Consider the following 13,561-nt stretch of genomic DNA (forward strand, 5'->3'; position numbering starts at 1 on the left):
TATATGACAAACACTCAGCAAACATTATCCTCAATGGTGAAAAATTGAAAGCATTTCCCCTAAAGTCAGGAACAAGACAACGGTGCCCACTTTCACCACTACTATTCTACATAGTTTTGGAAGTTTGGGCCACAGCAATCAGAGCAGAAAAAGAAATAAAAGGAATCCAAATTGGAAAATAAGAAGTAAAACTCTCACTGTTTGCAGATGACATGATCCTTTACATAGAAAACCCTAAAGACTCCACTAGAAAATTACTAGAGCTAATCAATGAATATAGTAAAGTTGCAGGATATAAAATCAACACACAGAAATCCCTTGCATTCCTATACACTAATAATGAGAAAATAGAAAGTGAAATTAAGGAAACAATTCCATTCACCATTGCAACGAAAAGAATAAAATACTTAGGAATATATCTACCTAAAGAAACAAAAGATCTATATATAGAAAACTATAAAACACTGGTGAAAGAAATCAAAGAGGACACTAGCAGATGGAGAAATATACCATGTTCATGGATTGGAAGAATCAATATAATGAACACGAGTATACTACCCAAAGCAATCTACAGATTCAATGCAATCCCTATCAAGATACCAACGGTATTTTTCACAGAGCTAGATCAAATAATTTCACAATTTGTATGGAAATACAAAAAACATCAAATAGCCAAAGCAATCTTGAGAAAGAAGAATGTAACTGGAAGAATCAACCTGCCTGACTTCAGGCTCTACTACAAAGCCACAGTCATCAAGACAGTATGGTACTGGCACAAAGACAGAAATATAGGTCAATGGAACAAAATAGAAAGCCCAGAGATAAATCCACGCACCTATGGACACCTTATCTTTGACAAAGGAGGCAAGAATATACAATGGAAAAAAGACAATCTCTTCAATGTTCATTGCAACACGGTTTATAATAGTCAGGACATGGAAGCAACCTAGATGTCCATCAGTAGATGAATGGATAAGAAAGCTCTGGTACATACATACAATGGAGTATTACTCATCCATTAAAAAGAATACAGTTGAATCTGTTCTAATGAGGTAGATGAAACTGGAACCTATTATACAGAGTGAAGTAAGCAAGAAAGAAAAACACCAATACAGTATGCTAATGCATATATATGGAATTTAGAAAGATGGTAACGATGACCCTGTATGCGAGACAGCAAAAGAGACACAGATGTATAGAACAGTCTTTTGGACTCTGTGGGAGAGGGTGAGGGCAGGATAATATAGGAGAATGGCATTGAAACATGTACAATATAATATGTGAAATGAATCGCCAGTACAGATTCGATGCAGGATAAAGGATGCTTGGGGCTGATGCACTGGGATGACCCAGATGGATGATATGGGGAGGGAGGTGGGAGGGGGGGTTCAGGATGGGGAACACATGTACACCTGTGGCAGATTCATGTTGATGTATGGCAAAACCAATACAATATTGTAAAGTAATTAGCCTCCAATTAAAATAAAAAAATTTATATTAAAAAATCTAAAGACAAAGAATCAAAGAACTGAGAAATATAGAACCAAATTAAAATTATTAATTCATTCTTTGTTCTTATATTCATTATATTATGTTCAGGAACAGTGTTTTAGCCTTGATTGTGTTTGTTATCAATGCCAAGTGTTGGACACAGAGAATCATGCAAAATTAATCTTTCAAGCTCATGATTTATAATAAAATTGAATAAGGAATTTTACTCAGCCATAAAAAGTGGAATGAATATTGCCATTTTAGCAGCATAGATGCACTGGAGAGTGTTACACTTCGTGAGGTAAGTCAGACAGAGAAAGACAAATACATGTTATCACTTATATGGGGAATCTAAAAAATAGTACAAGGGAACCTATTTATAAAACAGAAACATACTCACAGACACAGAAAACAAACTTATGACTACCAATGGGGAAAGGGAAAGGGAAGAGAATAAATTAGGAGTATGAGATTAACAGATACAAATCACTACACATAAAATAGATAAGCAACAAGGATTTAGTGCATAGTACAGGGAAACATATTCAATGTCTTATAATAGCTTATAATGGAAAATAACTGAAAACAATGTACTTAAATTGAAATAAGAATCTACAAAAAGTCACAGCAGTCTCTAAGAGGAGGATAAACAGAAGTAAGCTAACCTAGCCCTAGAGAATTTTGATTAGGAGTATAGACGAATTAGATAGCATTTTGACCGTGGGTAACTGATGCAACTTTTTTAAGCTTCAGTTGTTTCATCAGTGAAAAAGAAGATTATAACAACTCTCACTTATGAGGAATAAATTACATAAATCATATGAAATAATTTTATAGTCATGCATAATAATAAATTGCAATTATTAATGTTATGACTATTTTAACTTGAAGATATTCTTCAGAATAATGGAAGGTCCTAGAGAGGCAAACTATTTCAAGCACAGAAGAATAAATGGGAGAAAGTAAAATAATCAGTGAGCTGGAAAAGAGGATTTTTGATTGGAGGATAAGTAAATTGACTTGGGTAAGGAAACAAGGCCTGGAAAAACAAGAAATGTGGGCTAGGCAATAGGCTAGGTGATTAATTTCAGGATGGCACAGACAGTAAAGAATCTGTCTGCACAGCAAAAGAGACACAGATGTATTGAACAGTCTTTTGGACTTTGTGGGAGAGGAAGAGAGTGGGATGATATGGGAGAATGGCATGTAACATGAAACATGTAAAATATCATATGTGAAAAGAATCACCAGTCCAGGTTTGATGCATGATACAGTTGCTCAGGGCTGGTGTACTGGGATGACCCAGACGGATGGGATGGGGAGGGAGGTGGGATGGAGGGTTCAGGATGGGGAACACATTACACTCATGGCGGATTCAAGTCAATGTATGGCAAAACCAACACAATATTGTAAAGTAAATTAAATAAATTAATTAAATTAATAAAAAGTTAAAAAAAAGGGGGGCAGTTTAACATCCAGAGATACACAGTGAAATTAAGGGAAGAAAGTTAAAGGAACAAATAAAGCAGCAAAATCAAGAAAGAAATTAAGAAATAATTCTATTTTTCTTCCATTTTTCTTTGAATTTATATTTCTACATTCTGATGTATTGATACTAGTGCATGTATCATCAACTTTTTAAAAATAAAGAACCTGATAGAAAAAAAAAAAAAAAAAAAAGAATCTGTCTGCAACATAGGAGACTGGGGTTAAATCCTTTTTAGGTCAGGAATATCCCCTGGAGGAAGGCATGGCAATCTACTCCAGTATCCTTGCCTAGAGAATTACAGGGACAGAGGAGCCTGATGGGCTACAGTCCATGGGGTTGCAAAGAATCAGACACAACTGAGTAACTAACACTTTCACTTTCAATACTGAAAATAAATTTTAAAGCAATAATGCAGAAAGTTGCATATTATATTTATGTAAGGATGATAAATATTAGTAGCAATGATGTCCAGGGGAATTCTTTCTCCAAGAAATATTTTAATACCTGTCAATATCTTAATCTACCGAGAACATACCTTTAAACATATTGCTTAACTGTATAAAACATTCATTTAACCACTAACATTTCAATGAGGTGCTCTATACTGATGAAATATAAAATATATATACAATTTCAAATCTATAAATATATAAATAACTATAAATATAACAAATAGGCAATCTTTATGAGACTTGGCTTGTATCCCAGTTCCTTATTTTTATTAGCAGTCGAGCCTCAAACTTAATAGAAAATTCTTCAAATTAATTTTAACAAAGAATGTGTCCATTAAACTCTGTTAGATATGTGCTTTGTTTTCAACTTGTCAAAATAAAAGATAAAAAAAAATAGTATAGAACTTTTAGAAGATAATTTTTGTCAAATGCTCTACAAATAAAGCTGTTTTTAAATTTAATACACCACCACATTTCTAAAGTTGTAGGAGGCATGAAAGACAATAACGAACTTGTGTCTTATTTATACTCCCTTGGCTGCTTTGAGTGAGAATAAAAACTCACTTAGCATTCTAGGAAGGAACTGAGTTATCTGGTACTCTGATTTGCAAAGCAGTTTAAGTACCATCTATCTTTCTTTTCTGATGAAAGGTGAATTCTTTCTTAGCCCCTGGAGAAAAAACAGCAGCTACCAAGTAGCATGCATTATATTCAAAGATCTTATTACTATTGATATTAAGGATAATAAGACATTCTGTTTGTCCCCTTAGCAAGCAGTAAATGGACTAGCATGTCTGACCCCTTTGTTTCTCTCATTTCTTTCTGTCACATTTCTGATGTTCATATGTGTGACTGTGATTGTCCTTCTTAAGGTGATAAGCCTAAATTTCTCTCTCTCCACTCACTGTCCCCTTCTCAAAATGCTCAATGAAGCTTCATTTCTCCTGGAGGCCTTAAATAATCATCTTTCTTTATCTCTTAGAAATATGTATGCTGTGATAGAGCACATTCAGAGTACTTAAAAAGCCCTGCCTGAAGTGATAATGCCCCTTGGATCTGCCTGTCATTCCAAATTATGTTTATCTAAAAGGCCTTTTGAACTCAAGAAATACAACCAATATTCAGCAAGTTCACTGGAATAAAAAATAAATAGTTTGTGCTATACTGCTATCACATATCTTTAGAAAGGAAACTTAATGACCTCTGTCACAAAGCTTCTTCTGCAACAAGAGAGGGGCTTCCCTGGTGGTTCAGATGAAAAAGAATCTTCCTGCAATATGGAGACCCAGGTTTGATTCCTGGGTTGGGAAGATACACTGGATGAGAGCATGGCATTCCATTATAGTATTCTTGCCTGGAAAATTCCATGGACAGAGAAGCCTGGTAGGCTGCAGTGCATGAGGTCACAAAGAGTAAGACATAACTAAGCTACTAACACAGGCAATAAGACAAAGAAATAGAGAAAATTTTTAAATGACAATAGAAGTATAAGGAGGAGGAGGAGGAGCAGGAGGAGGAGTAAGTGTAATGAGGAGAAGGCCTTACAAATAGCTGAGAAAAGTAGAAAAGCTAAAGGCAAAGGAGAAAAGGAAAGATATACCCATTTGAATTCAGATAATTCAAGAATAGCAAGGAGAGATAAGAAAGCCTTCCTCAGTGATCAGTGCAAAGAAATAGAGGAAAACAATAGAATGGGAAAGACTAGAGATCTCAAGAAAATTAGAGATAAGAAGGGAACATTTCATGCAAAGATGGGCACAATAAAGGACAGAAATGGTATGGACCTAACAGAAGCAGAAGATATTAAGAAGAGGTGGCAAGAATACACAGAAGAACTATACAAAAAAGATCTTGATGGCCCAGATAACTGTGATGCTGTGATCACTTACCTAGAGCCAGCATCCTGGAATGTGAAGTCAAGTGAGCCTTAAGAAGCATAACTACGAACACAGCTAGTGGAAATGATGGAATTCCAGGTGAGCTATTTCAAATCCTGAAAGATGATGCTATGAAAGTGCTGCATTCAGTAAACCAGCAAATTTGGAAAACTCAGCAGTGGCCACAGGACTGGAAAAGGTCAGTTTTCATTCCAATCTCAAAGAAAGAAAATGCCAAAGAATGTTCCAACTATCATGCAATTGCACTCATCTCACACACTAGCAAAGTAATGTTCAAAATTCTCCAAGCCAGACTTCAACAGTACCTGAACCGTGAACTTCCAGATGTTCAAATTGGATTTAGAAAAGACAGAGGAGCCTGAGATCAAATTGCCAAAGATCGTTGGACCATTGAAAAAACAAGAGAGATCTAGAAAATCATCTACTTCTGTTTTATTGACTACACTAAAGACTTCAACTATGTGGATCACAAAAAACCATGGAAAATTCTTAAAGAGATGGGAATACCAGACCACATTACCTGCCTCCTGAGAAATATGTATGCAAGTCAAGAAGCAACAGTTAGAACTGGACATGGAACAACAGATTGGTTCCAAATCAGGAAGGGAGTATATCAAGGCTGTATATTGTCACCCTGCTTATATAACTTCTATGCAGAGTACATCATGAGAAATGCAGGGCTGGATGAAGCTGGAATCAAAATTGCTGGGAGAAATACAATAACCTCAGATATGCAGATGAAACCACCCTTATGGTAGAAGAACTAAGTTAAGAATAACTAAGTGAAGAAGAACTAAGGCACCTCTTGATGAAAGTGAAAGAGGAGAGTGAAAAGGTTGGCTTAAAACTCAATATTCAGAAAACTAAGATCATGGCATCTAGTCCCATCACTTCAGGGCAAATAGATGGGGAAACCATGGAAACAGTGACAGACTTTATTTTCTTGGGCTCCAAAATCACCTCAGATGGTGACAGTAGCCATGAAATTAAAAGAAGCTTGCTCCTTGGAAGTAAAGCTATGTCCACCCTAGACAGCATGTTTAAAAGCAGAGACATTACTTTCTAAAGACATTACTAAAAGTCCATCAAGTCAAAGCTATGGTTTTTCCAGTAGTCATGTATGGATGTGAGAGTTGGATTATAAAGAAAGCTGAGTGCTGAAGAATTAATGCTTTTGAACTGTGGAGTTGGAGAAGATTCTTGAGAGTCCCTCAGACAGCAGGAGGGATCCAACCAATCCATCCTAAAGGAAGTCAGTACTGAATGTTCATTGGAAGGACTGATGCTGAAGCTGAAACGCCAATATTTTGGCCACCTGATGTGAAGAACTGACTCATTTGAAAAGCTTCTGATGCTGGGAAAGATTGAAGGCAGGAGCAGGGGATTACAGAGGACAAGATGGTTGGATGGCATCACCAACTCAATGGACATGAGCTTGAGTAAACTCTTGGAGTTGGTGATGGACAGGGAGGCCTGGCATGATGCAGTCCATGGGGTCACAAAGAGTCAGACACAACTGAGCAACTGAACTGAGGGGCATTTCACTATCTGGATTTATCGTAATTTATTATTTCACTGTTGATCGATATTTGAGTCATTTTCAGTTTTTTTCTCTATTGCAAACAGTGATTCTATGAATAATGTATTTATCTCCTGATGCACATGTTTAAGAGATTGATTAGGTGATTACATAGAAGTAGAATGGCAAATTTCTTAGGTATATGTATCCTTGATATGTAATGACATTATTTCAAGAGTCGTTGTGAAAATATACAGTCTCTTCAGCAGGTATAAGTTTTCCTCTCACTCCATTATAACTTGGTATTGTCAGATTATTGAAATTTTTTTCATAATATGTAGGATATATAGAAATGTCAGACTACATTTATTTTTAGATTTGCGTTTTCCCAATACTAATCATATTGAGCAACTTTTCCCCTTGGAGTTCCTCTTTTATGAAAAGCTTGTCAGGCCTTTTCCAATTTATCTAGTTTATGCATATGTTTTTTTATTTATTTGTTTTTTGTTTATATTTTTGTTCTTAATTTTGGATATAAGATCTTTTTTAGTTGTGTGTTTGAAATATCTAAATACCTCGTTCCATTCCAAGGTTTATCTTGACATTATATTTAAGGAATATTTTGAAGAGCAAAATTCTACAATTTTAATATAAATTTTAAAAAGATCAATCTTCCTCAATAGTTGCTTGCTCCCACTCCTACATTTTTTAAAGGAATTCTTATCTACTCTAAGTTCATGAAATATTCTCTGATATTATCTTCCAAAATGTTATATATTTAGAGCTTTCATCCACCTGAATATATTTGTTAATATGATTTGAAATAAGGGTAAAATTTCTGTTTTTTTCCCACATGGTATTCAATTTTGCACTGATTTGCAATTGCACCTTCTCCTTAAATTAAGCACTCATAAATATATGGATCTGTTTTCATTTCTCTAATCTGTTTCTCCTTTCTGTAAGCTGATTTGTATCACAATTTCATTATTTTAATTCTATTCTCTTGTAAAAAATAAAACTGTATTATATTTGTCATTATATTTTACAAGGTATGTTCTTCACCACGTTCTTTCTGTTCCTGAAAATATAGTTCTTGACTTTTTGTACTTCATATAATTTTTGGAATTTGCTTGTCAAATTTCACTTAAGCAAAAACTCACAACCAGAGTTAAAATATGATTGAGATATGTTTTGGTCTTGTTATCTTTATAAAACTGAATTTTCAATTCATGAACACAGTATGTTGTGCTGTACTTAGTTGCTCAGTCTTGTCAGACTTACTGTTTGTGACTCCATGGACTGTAGCCCACTAGGCTCCTCTGTCCATGGGGATTCTCCAAGCAAGAATACTTGAGTGGGATACCATGCACTCCTTCAGGGGATCTTCCCAACCCAGGGACCAAACAAAGGTTTCCTGCATTGCAGGCAGATTCTTTACCATCTGAGCCACTAGGGAAGCCCAAGGATACTGGAATGGGTAGTCTATCCAGGGGTCTTCCCAACTGAGCAATCGAACCTGGGTCTCCTGCATTGTAGACAGATTCTTTACCAGCTGAGCTACCAGGGAAGCCTAAACACAGTATACATTTATTTGAAACATCTTTATTGTCTTTGGAAAAAAATTATTATTTTCCTTCAATAAAGTCTTAATCCTGGGTTCAGGATTCTTTTATCCCTTATTAAATAGTATTCCATTAAAATATCTTAATTTTGCAACCATTTGCTTTAACTATTATATAATTAAACTCAATATGATAAACTCTCTGTTTTCTAGAAATGTATCTTTATATTCCTTTGTTTTTCAGTTTAGACAGATATATGATACACAAATAATGAGAGTTTTGTTCTTTTGCTCATATAATCTTTGTACTATATTCTATATTAGAAATACTTCATTATGAGAACTTAATTATTATTTTAATCTTTCAATTTAATTATCAACAATATTCATATTGGGCTTCCCTCATAGCTCAGTCAGTAAAGAATCTGCCTGTAGTACAGGAAGTCCAGGTTTGATCCCTGAGTCAGATAATCCCCTGGAGAAGGAAAAGGCAACCCACCCCAGTATTCTTGCCTGGAAAACCCCATGGACAGAGGAACCTGGTGGGCTGCAGTTCATGGGATCACAAAAAGTCAAGCATGACTGGGTGACTAACACACACAATATGCATATTAAGAAGCTCATGGTAGGATTCATTTAACAAATATAGTAAGAAAATGGTATTTTTAAATACCTTCAAATTGCTATTAATAAAGCCTGAAGGAAATCAAGCCTGAATATTCATGGGAAGGACTGATCCTGAAGCTGATGCTCCAATACTTTGTCCTCCTAATGCGAAGAGATGACTCATTTGGAAAATACCCTGATGCTGGGAAAGAATAAAGGCAAAAGAAGAGGGTGGCAGAGGGCAAGATTGTTAGATAGCATCACCTACTCAACTGACGTGAGTTTGAGCAGATTCTGGGAAACAGTGAAGGCCAGAGAAGCCTGGCACATTGCATTCCATGGAGCTGCAAAGAGTCAGACATGACTTAATGACAGAAAAATGAAAAAACAAGAACAAATAGTGCTTAGTTCAGAAGTAGATAAACATTTCAACTTTAAGTAGACATGTGCCTGACAGATTTTAAACCTACATGCACTAGAAGCAATACTTATTGTTTGGTACTTTTTTCCCCATATTTGATCAAAACTTAGCATAAAGTAATACAATTTATATATCATTATCAAATTAATTTTAGGGTCTTTTAAATATATAAGTATTTTTATGCTAGAAAATACAGTGACCATCAATACCAGATAAAATAATTAGGCATAGTTTTTCCTCAGCAAAAATTTTTACACTCAACAAATTATGTTCATTTTTTTAGGTGGAAAACATCTGCATTTATTGGTCAAGGAATAAAAATTAGTATTCACACCATTTGATTGATAGTAAAGTCACTTGGCTTTTGTAACTGTCTATAGAATTTTGACCAACCTAGATAGCATACTGAAAAGCAGGCACATTACTTTGCCAACAAAGGTCCATCCAGTCAAGGCTACGGTTTTTCCAGTGGTCATGTATGGATGTAAAAGTTGGACTGTGAAGAAAGTTGAGCGCCGAAGAATTGATGCGTTTGAACAGTGGTGTTGGAGAAGACTCTTCAGAGTCTCTTGGACTGCAAGGAGATCGAACCAGTCCATTCTGAAGGAGATCAGCCCTGGGATGTCTTTGGAAAGAATGATGCTAAAGCTGAAACTCCAATACTTTGGCCACCTCATGCGAAGAGTTGACTCACTGGAAAAGACTCTGATGCTGGGAGGGATTGGGGGCAGGAAGAGAAGGGGACAACAGAAGATGCGATGGCTGGATGGCATCACTCATTCAATGGACGTGAGTCTGAATGAACTCCGGACGTTGGTGATGGACAGGGAGGCCTGGCATGCTGTGATTCATGGTGTTGCAAAGAGTCAGATACGACTGAGTGACTGAACTGAACTGAACTGATAGAATCTGAAAATCTTTATCACTTCTTTTAAACAACAATGAATATAAGATGGATCAAAGTAATTATATATAATTCTCTTTTTGTCACATATTTTGACCAATTTGGGGGTAAGATAATAAATATCAGCATTTCCTTATATTTGAGTAAATAAATAGAATTTTGAAAATTTAAAATGAGTCCATTATCATCAAAAATTTTATATAACTTTTTGTTTAAAATTGAATATTTTTATAAAGTGCTTGTAATCCAAAAAAAATAATGTTATTATTATTATTATCTAGGAAGTCAAAAGTAACAGTTAATCTAGTCTGCAATTCTGAGAAAATTATTGAAATTTAACTGATTGTGCAAATTTGCTATCTAATAATGTTAAAGTTGAAATCCTATCATAAAAGCAACACAAATATTATATAAACCATTTGACTGGTTCGAGTTTGTTTACCTGAAATCCTAGGTGGATTCTAAGTTTAGAATATTTGCTTAATTGCCCTGGCCCTTTATTGTTTCCCATAAATCGGACTGAATAGAAAAATACATTTTTATTATTTCCTTTTTGCTCATCTTTATGAGAATAATTTCTGTGGTAAGCTATTAAAAATTAATGCTTTAGGTATAAAAACAGTCCACCATATCCTCTCCCTTAGCTGTCTCCTCCTTTGGGAAGAGCATGCACATGCAGAAGGATGCAATTAATCCTTAGTTTTTGTGTGATCCTTGGCAGATTACTTAACTTTCTGAACGTCAGTTTCCTCATTGGTAAAACAGGATTATTGTAATCTACTTTGGTGGGTTTGTATTATAGATGACATCATGCACACAGAATAGTCATTTAAAACAAGTCATTAATAAAAAATAACAATAATAATAATATTAATTGGTGAACATTGATTAAAAGTAGTGCAAAACTTCTGACAGGTATTTATAAGTATTGAAGATATTCAGATGCCTTTAGGAGAAGGGACTAAAAGTGCAGTTTTCATTGTGGGAATATCATAGGGAATGATAAATCAATTCTCTTCAATCTATGGATACTTATTGATCATACACTGGGCACTTTCATTATAGCTCCATCTGGCCTTCAGGAGCACACTGACATTAAGGTTACTTCCCTGTGCCCGTGGATGCATGTTTTTTATTCAGTGTGTTTGTGTGTGTGTGTGGAGTGAGATATTATTTGCTGTTTGTTTTTCTGGCAGTAAATACATCCAAAACTGCTTAGAACAGGGAGTAGGAGACCCAAATTCCAGGCTCTGCCACTAACTAATCAAGCTTTAAGCAGTTCACTTTAAAACATCTGTGTCTGTTTCTGACAATTCTGTCTTGGAACTTTACACAAGACACCGAACCTTGTCGAATTATCTTTACCTAAAAAACCTAAAAAAATCAGCACCTAGTGAAAAGAAACCTTCGAGGTTAAGGCAGAGAAGAAGACAAATGAGTGCCTATGGAAGTCACAGCCTTTCAGGTGGGGGGGGGGGAAGAAGACAAATGAGTGCCTATGGAAGTCACAGCCAGGGCGAGGGGGGAAGAAGCTCGAGTGGTGATTCCACTTAGAGGGTCAAGGCTAAATATCACTCATTTCCTCCAGGAATAAAATTGTGGCTAAAGGGTATATGGTTAAAGTCATATTTTGAAGGGTTAAGCATTTCAGAAAAACTAGCAGACAGGCTCAGGAGGGAATTCTTACTGAAAGATAGTATTAAACAGAGCAGGCCAAAGCACTGGCTTTAGTTTTGTTTTGTGTGGTTTTTTTTTTTTTTTTTCAATTTTATTTTTATCACTAGCTTTAACCACCTGCCAAGAACTTTCCATATAGGAATAAAGACATATTATATCCAGGAAGATAAGAGATTCCCAAACCTATTAGAATGAGATATTTCAAAATACTTTAGGCATAAAAAAATAAGCAGCAGTCAATCTCTTCTGGAAACGTATACTCATTTGCTTTGAGTTGAGGGAAAATGTTTCTATTTAAATTGGCTAAGAATATTTAGTAAAAGCTAGAAAACAGGCATAGCTAGAACAGATTTAAGGACCTGGTGTGAGAATAAAAGTGAAGTAACTAAGTTGGTAACATTTGCTTAAATTAAAGTAGGGAACTCATTTAGAATTGTGTGATTATTTGTACCAGGTAACTTGCCCAGTGAGGAATAAATCCAGTTCAAGCAGAGTTCTTAAAAGGGGTGCCCATTAGGTGGCTTCCCTGTGGGCTCAAAAATCTTCATTTCCATATTCCTCTAGGTGCTGCTGATCCCCATAATTCCAATTTCAAACAAACCACTCTCTGCACATCATTTCTTAACCTTCAAGCTCAGTCTCACTAAAATTCCTACACTGTTTTGAAATGTGCAGATATCTATTAATGTGATACCCTGATCTCACCACCTTCTCACAGTCCCTCCCAGCCTGATTTCCTCACATTGTCTTATCTCAGCTTTGAGTTTATGGTCACTCATTGAAATCACTTTTCTGTAAGCATATGCTTGTCTGCCTCTCATTTTATTACACCCATACACAAATACCATTAAGGGCTAAATTGAATCAGCCATCAATCCTTGCTTTTGCCTGTTGATGTACTGGCCTCTCCCATTTAGCAGAGTGTACTTTGAGCTTATCAGGTAACTGAGCACCCACAGAGAGTGTATGTTCTCAATTGAATATATAACAGTCTACAGAAAAACTTCAGTTTAAGTTCAGGTCAGTCCACCAAGAGGCAGGCAAAGGCAGCAGGGTCAGAAAATAACACACGCACACGAACAAAGGGAGTTAGCTGATCCATTACTCCTATCTGGCAGTTGTAAACTTTGCTTCTTTTCAGTGAATACCCTGCTTACTGTCTTTGAAAGGGTTATATTAGTTAAAGTCTGCAAAGGCAGGAAAAGAGATAGAGATGATTAGTATTTGTCTTTCAGATTTAAGCATGAGTTAAAGTACAAACTGTTCGTGGTACGTGCATCCAGCTAGGTCTCCATGGCATGTAGCCATTATAGCACCTCTTAAAGTTGTATTACCTTCCCCATTTATCAAAGGTGATGTGGAGGCTTAAGACCAAACAACTCATTGGCAGAATTTGTATGAGAACTTAGTTAGGTCTCTGAAAGCTGCAGTGGTTTAGTGTGCAGCGTTTTATTAGAAATAAAGGGACAAGAGTTAACATTTTTTAAAATCATCAGTATATGGATTGTTGTTTAGTTGCTAAGCCACGTCTGACTCTTTTGCG

General features: G+C 35.7%; 1 protein-coding gene across 1 annotated transcript in view; it reads right to left on the bottom strand.

Moving 5' to 3' along the window:
- The window catches only part of CNTN5 (contactin 5), a 654,757-nt gene that overhangs the window by 222,479 nt on the left and 418,717 nt on the right, over window positions 1-13,561 (bottom strand). The window lies entirely within an intron of this gene.

This window comes from Budorcas taxicolor, chromosome 15 (genome assembly GCF_023091745.1).
Source record: "Budorcas taxicolor isolate Tak-1 chromosome 15, Takin1.1, whole genome shotgun sequence".
NCBI classification, from domain to species: Eukaryota; Metazoa; Chordata; class Mammalia; order Artiodactyla; family Bovidae; genus Budorcas; species Budorcas taxicolor.